Source organism: Chlorocebus sabaeus, chromosome 1 (assembly GCF_047675955.1).
Source record: "Chlorocebus sabaeus isolate Y175 chromosome 1, mChlSab1.0.hap1, whole genome shotgun sequence".
Lineage (NCBI taxonomy): Eukaryota > Metazoa > Chordata > Mammalia > Primates > Cercopithecidae > Chlorocebus > Chlorocebus sabaeus.
In genome coordinates, this window is record NC_132904.1 from 107,769,858 (window position 1) to 107,776,846 (window position 6,989).

The window sequence follows — 6,989 nt, forward strand, 5'->3', positions numbered from 1 at the left end:
AACAGGATCTGCCCACGTTCACACAGGAAGGAAGGAGTATTAAGGAGGAAGAGGGAGGCAAACTAGAGCATCGGCAGCGGCTCCTCCTCCAAGGCAGATGGCTCCTTGGGCACCAGAGTCAAGGGCGATTTTATGGACTTGGGAACAGACCACAGAGAATGCACCATCCTTCTTCTTTCAACTCTCAGCTCAGAGACTTCCCAGATCCCACAGTCTGAATTAGTCATGAGTTCCTTAGAGACGCCTTATGGATTGACTTCTCTGTCCTTGTCTGCTCTTGGGCTGTTTATAATATATCCATGCCTCTCCCACGCCTGACCATAAACTCTGTGACTGTGCCTTGCTTTTGATCTCATGAAGTTCTTGTACAGGGTAAGAACTCCTTGTTATTGACTTGAATGTGTGATTAATCCTGGGAAACCCCCACGGTTGACGGGCAGGGGACGGAAGCATTAACAGAAAGGGAAAAGCAAAGCGAGTTGGGCCAGGTGTGGTGGCTCATGCCTGTAATCCCAGCACTTTGAGAGGCTGAGGTGGGCAGATCACTTGAGGTAAGGAGTTCAAGACCAGTCTGGCCAGCATGGTGAAACCCCATCTCTACTAAAAATACAAAAATTAGCCAGGCATGGTGGTGCATGCCTATAATCCCAGCTATTCAGGAGGCTGAAGCATGAGAATCACTTGAACCTGAGAGGAGGAGGTTGCAGTGAGCCGAGATCATGCCAACATACTCCAGCCTGCATGACAGAGCGAGACTCCATCTCAAAAAAAAAGAAAGAAAGAAAAGTGAGTTGAACATAAGAGACCAGAGCATAGCTAACACCCAGACTTTGGTTTCTAATACCATTCTCCAATAAAAAGGAATCAGAACTCCTCGGGGAAATGGCGAATGCTAGGACTGGGACAGGAAATATACAAGATGAGGTCAGGTGCAGTGGCTTACATCTGTAATCCCAGCACTTTGGGAAGTCGAGGCAGGCAGATCACCTGAGGTCAGGAGTTTGAGACCAGCCTGGCCAACATGGTGAAACCCCATTTCTATAAAAATACAAAAAATTAGCCCGGCATGGTGGCTCCAGCTACTCAGGAGGTTGAGGCAAGAGAATCACTTGAGCCAGGGAGGTGGAGGTTGCAGTGAGCCAAGATCGAGTCACTGCACTCCAGCCTGGGTGACAGAGTAAGATTCCATTTCAGAAAAAAAAAAAAAAAAAATATATATATATATATATATTTACACACACACACACACACAAGATGAACCTGGGGCATCTTATAGTGCCAAAAATATAAGGAAGTACTCAAAACAACAACAACAACAACAACCCACACTCATGAAGTATGTCAAAAGGACCCAGCAGCCAACTGGAAGAGCTCACAACGACCAGCACTGGATCATTTTGAGAGAGAGGGGAAAAAAAACTGTCTAAATCTAAAGTACGAAATGAATACCTATAAGCCCATATTGATATAAATAAACATTCATGTGAATAAATAAAGATAAAGAAGTGACAAATCTAACATGCAGAAGAATCTCAAATAACTTGCATTCGATTAACTTACGTTAATTTCAAATAACTTAATTCCACCCTCGGGGAGGGGTAAGGCAACTGCCCACTCCTTAAGTGTGGGCTGTACATAGTGATTTTCTTCCAATGAGCATACTGTGGAAAGGTGAAAAGAGTAACCTCTACAGTGGAGGAAACCAACAGTGACCAACAGTGATACGTCATGATGATTCCGTGTACCCTTCATACGACATGATGAAAATGGCACCTTGCCTCTGTGGTCTTCCTCTCAAAAACCCACACCTCCAGTCCGAGCATTAGAAAAACATCAGATAAGTCCGAACTGAGGGACATTCTACAAAACATCTGACCAACACTCCTCGAAACTGTCAAGGTCATCAAAAACAAGGAAAGTTTGAGAAATTCTCTCAACTGAGAGTAGGCAAAGCAGACATGATGACTGGATGTCATATGTGACCCTGGAACAGAAAAAGACAATAGGTAAAACTAAGGAAATCAGAACAGAGTATTGGCTTCGGTTAACAACAATGTATTGGTTCATTAATTATAACAGATGTACCATATTAATGTGAGCAGCTAACGAGAGAAGAGGCTGAGCGTGAGGTATACAAGAACACTGTGTTATCTTCTGAAATTTTTCTGTAAATCTAAAACTGTTCTTAAAAAATAAAGTTTTTCAAAAAATATGTCAGCATGTTCTAAGAAAAACTTACATAACTGTTAAAAACAGAGGCCGGGCGCGGTGGCTCACGCCTGTAATCCCAGCACTTTGGGAGGCCGAGACGGGCGGATCACAAGGTCAGGAGATCGAGACCATGCTGGCTAACACGGTGAAACCCTGTCTCTACTAAAAATACAAAAAATTAGCCAGGCGTGGTTGTGCGTGCCTGTAGTCCCAGCTACTCGGAGGCTGAGGCAGGAGAATGGCGTGAACCCAGGAGGCAGAGCTTGCAGTGAGCCGAGATGGTGCCACTGCACTCCAGCCTAGGCAACAAAGCAAGACTCCGTCTCAAATAAATAAATAAATAAATAAATAAATAAATAAAAATAAAAACAGAGGAAACAAAATAAGAGACAAAAGGGACTTTGGGATCTTGGAAATTAAGTCGTCCCCCACCTGTCAGACCAGTGGAAAGTCAGGTAAAATCAGAACTGAAAGTGACATCCCAGGGGCACTGCCAGGGTCCTGAGAGAAGGCAGTTTGGGGAAATAGTGAAAGTCAGAGAGCTGGGGGCAACAGGACGAGGACCTGGGTGCAACAAGAGTAGGGCAGCAATCAGAAAGCGTGGTCTTTAGGTATGGGCATAGACGAAGCAGGAAGCCTCCCTTAGAAGCCTCCAACACGAGGACACTTAGCAACACAGGTGAGTATTTAAAACAATGCAGAGTGGGGAGTAAGAAACCAGGGTGAAACAGCACAACCAACTCTGCAAGCATTTAAAACAGACATGTGCCTAAATGATGCCTGCTTTGCAGGAACTCACAGACACGTATTTGGTTTAACAGAATTATTTTCTATGGGGAGATGGAAATGAGAATAAATGGAGAAAAATAAATGAACAAAATAGAAGTTTCATGCCCACACCACACCAGCAATGACAATGTTCCATGAACTGAGTGTAATTAATTCAAACCACTACCCTGAGGGGTGTGTGTGTGTGTGTGTGTGTGTGTGTGTGTATGTAGAGAGTGTGTGTGTGTGTGACTGAGAGAGGCACAGAGAGAGGAGAAAAGAGGAGGGAAGAGGAGAGGAGGGGAGGGGAGGGGAGAGGAGATAGAAGGGAAAGGAGATAGAAGGGAGAAAGGGAAAAGCAACAGGAGAGTTCTAAGCGGTAATGTCTCACTTATTTGTGGGATCTAAAGATCAAAACAATTGAATTCATGGACATAGAGAGTAGAAGGATGGTTACCCGAGGCTAGGAAGGGTAGTGGGGAGGCTGGGAGTGAAGGCTAGGAGGGAAGGTTAATGGGTACAAAAACAAATAGAAAGAATGAATAAGACCTACTATTTGATAGCACAACAGGGTGACTACAGTCAGTAATAAATTCATTGCACATTTTAAACTAACTTAAAGATTGTTAATGAATTGTTTGTAACTCAAAGGATATGTTTTTTATACATGAGTTATATTAAAACATCTCATGTACCCCATAAATATATACACCTACTATGTACCTACAAAAATTTTTTAAAAATTAAAAAAATAGAAGAGGTAAGGGAATCAAATGAGATTTTTTTCAGAACTGGATGAAAGGCAACAGAGAAAGGAATGGTGGAAAAAGGGCGGCTGAAGATGCTAGGAAAGAAAGGCGGGAGAACGCAGCAGGAGAACTGGCGTGGGGAATTCCTCTGTGAAAGGCAGGGGAGTGGTCAGGCTCTCTCCAAGGCAACTGTCAACGAAGAAAGCTGGTTTTGAAAGCCATAACCTTCCCTGTCAAACAGAACAAATAGGACATAAGCCTTAGAGGACAGAGACAATAGATACTGGTGAGGGGATAGAAGAAGCAGTGGCGAAGAACAGAGATGGGGAGCCCAATGGCTACTCTCGTAGTACTGTACTAAGGTTAAGGTTGCCCTCGTGGTACAGTACTGTGAGGAAAGCACTGATGGGTACTGGGGACTTGCCCTCATTCTGCCATCAACCAGTTATGTGACCTTGTGAAAATCCCTAAACCTCTCTGAGCCTCAGTTTCCTCATCTTTAAAATGAGATGTTGGAATGAACATGCTCCCTTCCCTAATGTGGCAGTTAATGCAATCTGGAAGTTCACGCAGGAAGGGAGACTAGCGGCATTACCTGTCTGAGGCTGGATTCACAGCAAGGCCTCCAGTATCTATACCTCCCCTCCTGCTGTGTATCATGCCAACAGGGTCCGGGGATCCTCTGAGCCCTTTCAGCCTGTGTAGGCTGTCACACAGCTCAGTTCCACATCTTTCATCGTGCCCTCCTTTGTTATATATATGGCCCTATGAGGGCAATCCTCTGTATTCCTATAGGACTGAGCCTAGGAAAGAGGTTCATTAAATATTTTGCCACATTCTAGGCCCAACATATCCCTGATGGTTAAAGACTCTGAGGCCAGACATTTCAAAGCAGAGAACAATTGTTCTCTAATTAGGATCTGATTTTTAATTTAAACTTCAACCTGAAGAGCAACCTGAACTCTATTTTAGTCTTTTCCGGTTTGCTATTCCTAGAAATCCTGTCCAGTGACCTGACCTTGTTGGAATTTTCCATCTTGTCTCGTGTTGACTCAGGACAAGACACTTCCTCCCTCTGGGTCTGAGTTTCTTCATCCACAAAATAAAAGAACTGAAGGATATAGGCCCTAGGATCCCCTCCAGCTCTACTACTCTCACCAGCTGGAGTAATCTGAACTTATTTAGGCCCCCAGGACCTTTTCACCAGCCAAGTACAACCTCCTTGTCCTACTCACAGGGTAAGAAGTTACCTTTGAGAGGGATTTCACAGAATGGGGGCGAAGTGCAGAGAGCTAATGGCCATGATTATAATAGAAACAGGATGGAGAGACCACAAGGTTACAGAATATCCCTTAAGACCTCAGAGCAATAGGAAGCTTTCCCACCTACCAACCTACAGCAAAAGGAAGGTTGACAAGGTGAACCTACTTTCTACTACCTGGGAAATGTATGTGATTGATATGGAGCGAACAGGCTTCAGAGCAAGAATACCTGGGCTCTACCCCGGCCTCACCTCCTATTACTGGTATGATCTTAGGCAAGCGATTTCATCTCTTTGCTCCTCCATTTCTTAACACGATAAATGGGGTTCATTGGAATGTCAATCTCACAAGGTAGTTGTGAGTACCAAAGAGTGTGGTGCATCTCAAAGTTCCTCGCAAAACTTTGCTACTGAAAGCATGGTCCAATGAGGTCGGCCTTCACTGAGAGCTTGTTAGAAATGCAGACTCTCAGGCCCCACTCCAGATCACCCACACTGTTGAATCAGAATCTCTGTCTTTAAAAGATCGTCAGGTGATTGGCAGGGATAGGAACGTTTTGGAATTGTTGCAAAACATTACACAGATGCTAATCTTACTTCCTATAAAAATAATTAAGATCATGACACCAATACTCACACATGCACACGTGGGCACGCACACCCCCCCTCCCCTGCAACACCATTTCCTCTTCTCCTTCCGTTGAACTCCTCCACGCCCTGCTTGCCACTTCCTGCAAGCTCACAGTGCCACCATCTGGACAAACAAAGGCAACGCAGATGACTGAGATGTGCAGGGAAGTAGGACACTCAGGGGCCTGGAACACCCAGCAGAGAAGTGGCTTTGTTGGAGGAAGTCAGCCTGTGCTGAATATTATGGTAACCACCAGCCATGTATGGCTACTGAGCACTTGAAATGGGGCTAGTACAAGTAGAGATATGCTGCATATCCAAATGCACTCTGGATTTGACTTACTACAAAAAAAGAATGTAAAATATCACATTATTACCTTTTATATTGATTACATGTTAAAGTGATGTTAAACACATTGTGTTAAATAAAATATTTTATTAAAATTAATTTCACGTGTTTCTTTTTACTTGCTTAATATGGCTACTAGAACATTTAAAATGACATGTGTGGTTCACATTATATTTCAACTGGACAGAACTAAAATAAGCTATGTTTTTTCAGAATATGGGTTCCCAGGGATCTTAATTTCTTCCCCCTAAATATGCCTCTATGAGGAGGTTTTCATTCTGCATCCCAGGAATTCTCCTTCCAGTCCAGTTCTACAAATAGCATCCAACAATCCTGCCGAGCTTAAGCACAATTCTTTCCGGTATCACCAGCCCCAGAAGAGAGCCTGGTACATAGCAAGTGTGCAATAAATATCTGCAGAATGAATGAATACATGAGTGAGCGAATGAAGTGCCCTCAGTAGGAGGACACCTCGTACTTGGTGGGTGGGTCTCTTTATAGAAGCGACCAAGTCATAAGTCACTCAGAAGAAAAGTTGGTAAATTACAGGGGCCAATCAAATCAGATACACCATTTCTTATTTTCAAAATCGAGGCCTGATTACAAAGCAATACAGCAAGTTTTCTTAAGGTTCTCCCACACCAGCCCCATTTACATGTTGTAAGTTTGTCCTATAAGCTGGGTGGCCTTGAAAGTCCCAGAGCCTCAGGTCCCTTCCTCACAGCCACACCTCCCCCATCAGCACTTTCCTTTTGCCACCACTTAATGGCTTTCCAAGCAGTTTCTTGCCTGTTTGCTTGATTGATTTTCACAAGAGCTATAAAGAAAGCTAGATAGTATGATTTCTTACCACTTATTTACAAATGATAAGTCAGCTGATCATTCCTTTTGAAAAGTAATTAATGACAAGGCCAGGACTGGAGCCTTTCTCTCCACCATCTACCGAATGTCTTATCCGACACATCATGTGGTTATCCAAGGATTCACTGGCAGTTTTACAGTTTCTGGTTTTTCTGGGTAT